The sequence below is a fragment of the Phaenicophaeus curvirostris genome, chromosome 4, assembly GCF_032191515.1.
Source record: "Phaenicophaeus curvirostris isolate KB17595 chromosome 4, BPBGC_Pcur_1.0, whole genome shotgun sequence".
NCBI classification, from domain to species: domain Eukaryota; kingdom Metazoa; phylum Chordata; class Aves; order Cuculiformes; family Cuculidae; genus Phaenicophaeus; species Phaenicophaeus curvirostris.
The window spans coordinates 75,838,763-75,850,165 of NC_091395.1; positions in this window are offsets into that span (position 1 = coordinate 75,838,763).

Below are 11,403 nucleotides of genomic sequence, written 5' to 3' on the forward strand. Positions count from 1 at the left end.
GATCTTATAGCAGCCCTCCAGTACTTAAAGGGGACCTACAGGATAGCTGGGGGCAGCAAGGTCCTTTGTAACAGGACAAGGAGTAATGGTTTTAAACTAAGGGAGGGGAGATTTAGACTGGACATAAGGAATGATTTTTTTACAAAGAGGGTGATAAATCACTGGTCCAAGTTGCCCAGGGAGGTGGTTGAAGCTCCATCCCTGGAATCATCCAGGGTCAGGTTGGTTGGGGCTCTGAGCAACCTGATGTGGTTAAAGATGTCCCTGCTCCTGCAGGGTGGTTGGACTGGATAAGCTTTAAAGGCTCCTTCCAGCCCAAACCATTCTGTGATTCTGTGATCCTATAATAATTACAGCTGCGTGGTGTCAGTAGGTTTATGGGGGTTAGAAAAGTGGGGGGAAAGGCCAATGAGGAACTGTTTACATTTTAAAAAGGCGTTTAATTCCCCAAATGTCCCACTTAAAAAAACAACAAGATACTTAGTTTTGCTTTCCTCCCTCCTGCAATTTTTATTTACTCTATAAATGAGAGAAGCAAGGGAAAGGATGCTGCATAGCTGCTGGTTTAGGAAGCCCTTTAATAAAACCTTGATTTACCTTAGTTTTAATGGCATTCAGCCAAAACTCCTAGCGAGAGATAAATGGAAGTGCATTCCTTTTCTTCCCATTTCACTTTTTGTCATTCCACAAATGACACAGACGAAGAGGCTTTCGCTAGCCAGTTCCAATGAATAAGTGGAGGAGAGACCCCATTTCATCCTGGCAGTCCTTCTGGAAATGCAGCCAACTCATTAGCTAGAGATCTCCGCATCTCTTAGCAGAACAGCCTGTTCTCCCTGCCCTGCGCGTGGCACGGTCGTCTTCTGCTCTCCTACCATCAGCAAAGGTTAGTGCTTGGAGGGAGACACCCTTAGAAAGCTGCAGCCTCAGCACATCTAAATCTTACAGCTTCATCTCATGCTCTGCCGTATTTATATATATTTGTGTTTGTAAAGAAAACCTCAACTCGACTTTTGCAAACATTTTTATTTTCCAGCCCACCTATCTGTCTTTTTCCTCATACCCAGGAAACGTCCAGCCCTAGGGGACTCGGCCAAAAAGAACTGGAAATATCCTGGTGTGTTTTTGAAGTTATATTGTGGGGATTTTTTAGCATTTGCATTTCAACAGAAAATCTGCAGAGCTAAGAGCAAACTCATATTCCCAGCTGGATGGACATCAAAAGACCATTATTGCACATCACAGAATTATTGAATCATAGAACTGCTAAGGTTGGAAAAGACCTCTGAGATCATCCAGTCCAACCGTCAGCCCAGCATCTTGATGTCTACAAAACCATGTCCCAAAGTGTCACGTCTACTCATTTTCTGAACCCCTCTGACGATGGCGACTCCACCACTTCCCTGAGCTGCCTCTTCCAGTGCTTCACCACTCTTTTGGTAGAGAAATTTTTTCTGATAGCCAATCTGAACCTGCTCTGATGCGACGTGAGACCATTTCCTCTCATCTCGTTGTTTGTTACTTGGGAGGAGAGACCAACACCCACCTCACTACAACTTCTTTTCAGGGAGCTGTAGAGAGCCTCCTCCAGGCTAAACTATCCCAGGTCCCTCAGCCACTTCCCATAACCCTTGTGCTTCTCAGCCTCTTCCCCAGCTCTGCTCCTCTTCTCTGGACACTCCCCAGACCCTCAATGTCCTTCTTGTAGTGAGGGGCCCAAAACTGAGCCCACGATTTGACGTGCGACCTCACCTGCACCAAGTACGGGGGGCTGAGCCCTTCCATACTCCTGCTGGCCACGCCATTTTTCCTACAAGCCAGGATGTTTTTTGCCTTCTTGGCCACCTGAGCACACTGCTGCCTCATGTTCAGTCATCAAAGCTCCACTCAGCCCTGTCCCTTTGCAACCTTGTGTTGGGTTCTCCACTCACCTTGCAGTGGCCCTGCCAATTGCTGCTCCTATGTCTCCTGGTGGAGATTGAATCCAACCAAGAAGGTCTGGGAAAGCTGGATTTGGAGACTTTCCCGAAGACACATTATGATGCCATCCTGTGGCTTCTGAAGTCACTAAACTGCTCTGAAGGTAGCAGTTCGATGATCTCCATCCTGCAGCAGGTCTTGCAGTGTCTCTGTGCCCTGGTGCTGGGAGCTGAAAAAATTTCTAACCAACCAAGCATGGAGCAGTGAAAGCCCAGGTGAAGTGAAAAGGAAAGTTGGTTAATCCTTCTTGCTCCTTCTGAAACACAAGGACAGGACATATGGGCAGGTGCTGAGGGGCATGGTTTAGTGTTTGATCGGAATGGTTGGACTCAATGATGTGATGGGTCTTTTCCAACCTGGTGATTCTATGATTCTGTGATTCTAGGCTGAAAAGTGGGGCCCTATTTTCATTTGTAGGTGCCTTAAAACCTTGATTTAACCCCAGATTTTTAAAGGACACAAGCAGGAAGGCTGGGGGGCAAAAGAGAAAGGGTTCATCTCACTCCGATGGCTGCTGCTTGCCTAAAGTCAGTCTCAGCTCTCCATGCCTCAGTTTTGTGCAAAACAAGGATGATAAAGGATGGAAGGACATTGCGAGAGCTCATGTGCTCTCAGCTGGTTAGAACACATGCAGTCCCTGGTTAAAACTTGGTCTGAGCTGGCCGAAGTGGTCTTTTCCTACCAAACTCCTTCATGGAACCTGCCTGCAGTCAGCCAAAGCCCTAGGATCTGTGGTTCATGTCCTCCACCTTCCTCCTGCTCCCCTGGGGCTGCTGGTGGCCCTACACTTGTCACTGTAAGCCCTGTTTTCTGCGTTCCTAGAGGGTTTTCACACCCATCCTCAGCCTAGTGTCAAAGCCAGCCCTGTCCCCTGTAGCACCCCTGCAGCAGCTTGTCCTTCTTCTAGACCCTGGGTCAGCGCAAGGTTCCCCTTGCTTCTCAGGCTCACTTGTATGTCCCTGACTATTCCTGCTCCCTGGATGTGTCTTCCTTCCCTCATATATTCCTTGGGGATGCAGCATCCTGATGCATGAGATCAGACAATCACTGCATGGTGTTCAGACCATATCTTCATAGAATCATAGAATCATAGAATAACCAGGTTGGAAGAGATCCACCGGGTCATCGAGTCCCTGGACCTGCACATCCCAATGTTCACCATGGCATCATCTTCAGGACAGAGCATGATGGAGCACTGGAGCGTGTTAAAAGACACCATAGCTATTTCTGAACCTCTGCTGTTGCATAGAACCAGCCTCTTTCAGGATCCTATCTCTGATGGTGTTGGGAGATTTGTGTTCATCCCTCTTTCCTCCCACTGCTTATCTGTGTCACGCTGAGCAAGTAACTTAACCTCTCCCAACGTTTTCTTTGCCAGTAGAGAGAGGACAAACACCCATCCTCCTGCCCTGGTGTGACCCACTGCTTTAATGCAACAGGTCTTTGATGCGAACCGAGCTGGATCCTCTTCTACTCAACACAGTCTGGATTAGAGGGATGGAAAAGAAAATTTAGCTGGACTTGGAAAAGAGCAGCCACTGTTGCCTCCTGGCTCTTGGGATAGCATTTGATAGGAATGGTTGGACTCGATGATCCGGTGGGTCTCTTTCAACCTGGTTATTCTATGATTCTGTGATAAGCAGCTCCTTGATTTTGGTTCACAAGTCCTAAATGAAGCCTCAGCTAGAGCCCAGGATGGGCTAGAAGCTGTCACACCAAAAAGCCTTCTGCAAACCCTGTCAAGTGAGGTGTTTCTGTGTTTTCTGGGTCTGTCTGAGCATCACAGTTTTATCTACCAGCAAACTAAACAGGATCTGCTCTTTGTCTTCAAAGCCGATTGTCCTCCTTCATAGATTTCAACCCTTTCAACTACTTAACCAAGCTCAAAAATTGCCGGGGTGCTGGTTCACTGGCTCCAGCTTTGGCACGTTAAGTGTCTGGGCAAAACTGCTTTCCAGTTGGTGCTTGAGTGACTAGTGTGGATATAGTGTGTCAGCTCAGAGACTCCACAAAAAGCAACACCTTCTGGATGCAGCACTGAGGATAATTCTGTATCCCCATCTGCGTTATTTTAAGCAGCTCTGGGAATGGAAGGAGCCACCTTAAGAGATTAGAGCCAGCACCATCCTGCTCTATCCACCCACAGGCTGACAGATTAAATCTCGTTGTCTTCTGCCAGAAGTCTTGCTCACTTGTTTGTCATTATCTGGAGTTTTGTTAGGCCATGTTAAAAAATAAATCAGCTAAACAAAACTTTTTCCTTTTTTTTTGACAGCAATGAAGTCAGAAAAGGAGAAAGTACAAACACGGTCTTGGAGAGCAGCTGAGTAGCAGTGCTGTGGTCCTGCTGAGGATCCATGAAGGGACAGCTCTGGAAAAGTTCTGGCGTGGCCAGAACTATTCCTGTTCCCTGGAGATTCCTTGGGGATGCAGCATCCTGACATACGAGATCAGACAAGCACAGCCATATCTTGCACATCCCAATGTTCATCATGGCATCACCTTCAGGACAGAGCATGGTGGAGCACTGGAGCATGTTAAAAGACATCATAGCTATGGGGAGGGGCTCTGTATCGGGGAGTGCAGAATGAGGGGAATGGTTTTAGGCTGAAAGAGGGGAGATTTAGGTTAGATACTAGGAAGAAATTTTTTACCCTGTGGGTAGTGGGTGGTACAGGTTGTCCACAGAAGTCATGGAACATCCCATCCCTGGAAGTGTTCAAGGCCGGATTGGATGGGCTTTGAGCAACCTGATTTAGTGGAAGGTGTCCCTGCCCATGGCAGGGGGTTGGAACTGGATGAGCTTTAAGGTCCCTTCCAACTCAAGTCATTCTGTGTTTCTATGATTCTATGCTGCACACTTCTTCTTGATTACTCGCTGGTCCTCATGGCCTGTCTCCAGGGCTTGCAAGCCCACCTCCGTTTCTAATTGCAGTTTTCAAATCCCTTCCAAACTTTGCTGTTAGCTCTGGAGCTCTCTCTCTCTTCTTGCACATCTTCTTCCACCCACACAGGACACCAAAACTAGGATCTCACAGTGAATGATATCCTTCTACATTCAAATTCAAAAGGAAGAGGTCCAGATAAGAGCTGAGCAGACATATTTTGTCACCACACATCATAGCTTTCCATGCAGGTATTCACATCTGTCTCACTTTCCTTCCCTCCCTCCTCCCTTCTTCTTTTTTTTTTATTTTCTACTTGCTTCACATCTCAATCCAGAGAATAAATCAAGTGGACTGGAGTCCATTACTTGGAAGGCCACCAATTTCCACACTCATGCCAAATACCAGCTTTTCATAACCTCACTGTATGCTGCAGAGCTAGGTTAGATAGCTGCCAAGAAATCTTCAGCCCAGAAGAGCCAGAAGGAGATGCCCCAGATTCCTGTATCTCTCTCATGCAGACAAGCCTGACTCCGTGTCCTAGGGGACCTGTGAGGTCATCTAAGTGGTGGTGTGAAATCCGTCTGTGTCTCAAAGCACAGCCAACACCACCTTGCTGGCAGCAAGCCTGCTTGAAAGGAGAGATCTCAAATTTGTAGAGAAAAGGTAAGGGTCTAACGAGGATCTGAGTTGTAACCACAACAGCTAAAGGAGGCTTATTGAGAAGATGGAGCCAAGCTCTTCTGAGAGGTGCACAGGAAGGGACAGGAGGAGACAAACAATTTTGGAGAGATGCAAAGAAATTTTTTTTTCACTTTGAGAGCAATCATAGATAGGAAATGGGCATGGAATCATAGAATCATAGAATCATAGAATCATAGAATCACCAGGTTGGAAAAGACCCACTGGATCATTGAGTCCAACCATTCCTATCAATCACTAAACCATGTCCCTCAGCGCCTCGTCCACCCATCCTTTAAACCCCTCCAGGGAAGGTGACTCAACCCCCTCCCTGTGAAGCCTGTTCCAGTGCCCAATGACCCTTTCCATGAAAATTTTTTTCCTAATGTCCAGCCTGAACCTCCCCTGGTGGAGCTTGAGGCCATTCCCTCTTGTCCTGTCCCCTGTCACTTGGGAGAAGAGGCCAGCACCCTCCTCTCCACAACATCCATGTTCTGAGGATGTTGGCAAATGCTTTGAAGTGTTGCTCTAGGGTCTCCCCAGAGCCTTCTCTTCTCCAGGCTGAACAACCCCAGCACTCTCAGCCTGTCCTCTTAGCAGAGGTGCTCCAGCCCTTGGGTCCTTTTGTGGCTTCCTCTGGACTTGTTCTAACAGATCCATGTTCTTCCCGAGCTGAGGACTCCAGAACTGAACACAGGACTCTAGGTGAAGTCTCGTGAGAGCAGATTAAAGGAGCAGAATATCTTGGGCTGCTGGTCACACTTCTTTTCACAGAATCATAGAATCACCAGGTTGGAAGAGACCCACCGGGTCATCGAGTCCAACCATTCCTATCAAACACTAAACCATGTCCCTCAGCACCTCATCCACCCGTGCCTTAAACACCTCCAGGGAAGGTGATGCAGCCCAGGACATCCACAAGTTGATCTCCCTGCACCCCACCGAACACTTTGATAATGAGGTTCTTTCTCTCCATTAAATCATTAGAAGGATTAATTCACCATGTCAGTTTTAATGACTCACAAGAGTGCTGCTATGCAGATAAGCATGACAGTGGCTTTTCAAGTGGATCAGTCCTCTTCTCAGGTTATCCAAGTAAAACTCCTCACAAAGCAAGGAAAACAAAGTAAGTTTTCCCACTCAAATTTAAACCTGGATGACTTTCTTAGGGGAATGAAGTGAGTAGCTGGCAGGACTGGTAACAGGATCCAGACATCTTGATTTCCAGAGGCTTGAACTACCATCTTGATGTGCAGTAGGGTAGGCAGTTCATCTAGATGAAGAGCAAGGCCAGTTTTAATCCTCTAAAGCTGCTTCTGGTACATGAACCTCACCAGCACAACCTCTAAATCATTCTTTTTCTCAGAAGGGAAGGAGAAGTCCACAAATCAAAGGTACTTTTCCGCTTTTCACCCTTCCCCGAGACCGTCACCAAAATAATCCCCAACTTAAGAATCATATGGAGCTGTTTGAACAAGTCCAGAGGAGGCCACAAAGATGATCCAAGGACAGAAGCACCTCTGCTCTGGGGACAGGCTGAGGGAGTTGGGATTGTTCAGCCTGGAGAAGAGAATGCTTGTAATTTTGTAAAAGCTCAGGTGTGATACCTACCAGGAGAGCTTTGGGGTGGCTTATCACCTGCTATCTTACAGCTTTTATGTAGTTTTTAACATTATCGTCCAGAGGGACTTAGTCAAGCTGGAGAAATGGGTGTGTGTGAACCTTATGAGGTCCTGCACCTGGGTCAGAATGATCCTCAGTTTCATTATAGGCAGGGGATGAAGTGGTTGAGAGCAGCCCTGTGGAGAAGGACCTGTGAAGACTGATGGATGAAAGGCTTGACATGAGCTACCAACATGTTCTTGCAGCCCAGAAGGCCATTCATATCCAGGGCTGCATCCAAAGAAGCATGGCCAGGAGGGCAAGGGAAGGGATTCTGCCTCTCTGCTGTGGTGACACCACACCTGGAGTCCTGTGTCCATTGTGGAGCCCTCAATACAGGAAGAACATGGATCTGTTAGAGCAGGTCCAGAGGAGACCATCGAAATGATGTGATGGCTGGAGCACCTCTGCTATGAGGCCAGGCTGAGAGAGTTGGGGTTGTTCAGCCTGGAGAAGGCTCCAGGGAGACCTTAGAGCAGCTTCCAGTACCAGAAGGGGCTCCAGAAAAGCTGGGGAGAGACTTTTAGCAAGGCCATGGAGTGATAGGACAAGGGGGAATGGCTTTAAATTGGAGAGGGACAGATTTAGATTAGGCATTAGGAAGAAATTCTTCATGATGAGGGTGGTGAGGCCCTGGCCCATGTTGCCCAGAGAAGTCATGGCTGCCCCATCCCTGGAGATGTTCAAGGCCAGGTTGGATTGGACCTTGAGTAACTTGATCCAGTGGGAGGTGTCCCTGCCCATGGAACTGGATGATCTTTAAGGTCCCTTCCAATCCAAACCATTCTATGATTTTATGATAATATAAAATAACCCCCACAAAATTTAAGAGATGGAGCTGAATTTATCTCTAGTGTGGCTGATAATACATTAGAACAAATAGCTTGAAGGACTTGGGAGCATTACACTTTTATCACCAGGGGGAAAAATGTGTGACAAAAGCAGCCTCCGGATAGACTCTAGCATGGAGCATCTTGTTTTGTCTTCATGGCCCATTTAAATGTTGTTACATCAAGTCAAATAAATTGCCCAACAACCAAACCGTTCCCACTATTGACCTCTAGGGACCGAAGACAATAAAAGTTGTAGCGCTTAAATCAGGCTGTAATGAGAAGATTAACAGCTTTGGGAAGACTCGCTGACTGCAGCTTGGGCCGCTGACTGCCACGGGCTCCGTTTTAAGGGTTTGGCTTTGCAGGGGCTGCTTCTCTCCATCTGGCTTTCCTGTGATGGAGTTTGCTGAGAGCAAATGTGCTTTAGCCAGCCTCCTGCTCTTGGCTGGAGCAATCCCAGTGGCTTACACTTGAAATGATCTCCCTGGCCATGCTGGTGGGAGAAGGGTTTTTTCATGTGTAAGAACACTAGAAGAAACTCCTAGAAAGTGGCTTGGCTTTTTTTTAGTTTAATCTCTATTTCCATGGCTTGATCACTATATCTATTCCTATTTCAGCTCTACAAAGTTTTTGTTTCTTCAGTGAGAAACCCAAACCTGCTTTTTAGGCTGCTATCAACACATTATGGTTCAAACCGGCATGTTGTGATGGATGGGGATGAATGAAACCTTTCAAGGAAGGGAATGTCTTTTCAGCAAAACCATCGGTTTAGAAGTCAAAGTTAGAAGCATGATCACTGAGCTGTTGGTAGCAGCTTAAGGAGCTGGGGCGGCAATCATACCAAAGGTATAATACACTAAGGAAAAAAGCAGAGAACTGGAAGGTGGCAGCTTGTCCTGTCCCTGCCCTCCCTGATAAAGAGCCCCTCCCCAGCTTTCCTGGAGCCCCTTTAAGTACTGGAAACTGCTCTGAGGTCTCCCCAGAGCCTTCAACAACCCCAACCCTCTCAGCCTGTCCTCAGAGCAGAGGTGCTCCAGTCCTTGGATCATCTCCATGGCCTCCTCTGGACTCATTCCAATGGATCAACTCCTTCCCGTGCTGAGGACCGCATTCCTCAATGGTTTGTGAAGGTAACCTTGTGGGGCTTGGAAACAGCAAGAAGATCACCGAGTCAAGGATTCTTAGGGAAACAAGCATGCAGACTTGCACTTAAATCAGTTCCCATTTCTCTGAGATTAGCCAGAAGTTCTGATTTGATTATGTTTTTTCTCACTTTACAGCCTTGACTCACAGAACTGAACTAAAACCCGTGCAACTGTTAATTGAAAACTAAGTGTCAACAACAGCTCAGCGCAGAAAGAGTTCCAATTAAAAGCAATCTCTTCTTGCCATCCGAAGTAATGTTTTCCCTCCTGGCTAAATTTTAAGTGAAGCAGAAAGTAGTTGCTTGTCATTGCTTCAATGGGATCTGAGCTATTGTGTGGGAAAACTTCACTCAGGGGCCAAGGAGCTTTGAATTTATCAGTGCTGGAAGTGGAGCTTAGCTTTTTGGTGTGATCTGGCTGATTTGCTTTTATCTTCTGGGCTGCGTGGGTGAGGGGTGAGGTGTGCTGAAGGCTGCACTGGGAAGACTATCTGAAAAATGGGAGCTGGGTGGGGAAGGAGTCAAGATTTCTCACTTTCTGTCCCTCTTGGCCATGCAAGGGTCTAAATGGAGACTTCCTAAAAGAGGACAGCAGAGGAGGAAGAGGTGCTAAGAGCGTGGAGAGAGATGTATGAGGGGAGCTGGGTCTGGGGATATGGGAAGAGCTCCCATCAAGCCTGGTGACATCTCTTGGACATCTTCTTGTAGAAGGAAGATCTTAGAGCAGTTTCCCTGACATGATCCGGGATGGAGACGATGTCGTAGTGAGCTGCATGTGATGGAGGAGCAGGGGAGGGAATTAGGATGGTGCTTGGGTGGAGGTGGATAGTGATGCTGAGAGGGAGCTGTGTGGGATGAAAGGGTGTGTGCTGACACAGTCGGCAGCCAAAATATTTGCGGTCCCACTTTAGTAGCAAAAGAAGACACCTGCACGGCTGGGCTTGCACGCTGAGGACAGCTTCTGTGGCTGGGAATATCCAAGGAGGAGGGCTACGTCCTTGGAGCTGGAAGAAGAGCAGAATCTGTAATTAAAAATGCCCTCACAGCCTCCAAAGACCTGGCCTTGCATCCTGCTCCCTCCAGAGCCAGCCTGCTTGACCTTGCATCAATCACTTCTCCTCTTGGTCCTCAGACGCCGAGTGAGGATGTAGCAGGGTGTCACCTTCCTGGCTCAGTGTAATAACTGCTAATCAAGTATGCGGGTTATTAAGAGCATTCCCAGATTTATTTTCCTGAAAAGGTGTCTAAAACCACCTAAAAGGAAGCGATAAAAAAGCGACAGCTGAAGAATAAACTGCTCTTCATCTTTGTGAAAGAGAGAAAATGATCTGCCTACTGTTTTAGCACTTTTGCATAAAAACGTTCGGAGAAGGTTATGGGGGCTGTGTCTTCTTGAGTCATTCAAAAACAGAAGATCATTTTAGGAACAAAAGTACTAAACACTTCTTTGTGCTCCAGCTCCACTCCCCACTTTGCTTTTTGATCAGGACTGAAATGTGCCTTAGCACCAAGTTAAGGATGCTGCTCTCAGGTGACTGGGCTGGTGCAACACGGATTTGCAGATGCTCTCAGTTGTGTTGGAACCCACTTCATGGTTTCACCAACTCTGCTTTAGCCAGAGGGTGGGGAGGCATTGCAATACCCAGAGAAGTCGTGGTTGCCCCATCCCTGTTTGAGGCTTTGAGCAACCTGATCCAGTGGGAGGTGTCCCTGCCCATGGCAGGGGCATTGGAACTGGATGATAAGGTCCCTACCAATCCAAAACTTCCTATGATTTTATGGTTTTATTAATAGGGATGTGGGGCTGCCAAACCCTCCGGCAGGTCCCAGGGCTGAACACAATGCTCCTGGGCATGTGGCCGAAGAGAAACACAGGAAAGACCAGACTAAGGTTGAGGATCCTCCAGCCTAATGACTCATCCTCTCTCCATCTCTGCCTGGATTTTATTCTGCACACACAGTGTGCTTTGAGATGGCTTCTTTGCTCCATCTTTACAGGGCAGATGCAGTCAGCACGCTCAGATCTGATGTGGCTCTGGGCATCCAAGCTTCTGTTTGTCATGGTAGCAGCACAGCAAATATCCAGTGTACATGCAATTATTCCAGTGATAAAACTCCTGGAAGCACCATTTGGAGTTGTATTGGCCAAATGAGCTGTTTATCACTGTGAGGGCCTTTCTGGGGTATTAAAAGTAACCAGTCCTGGATAGCATGAGAA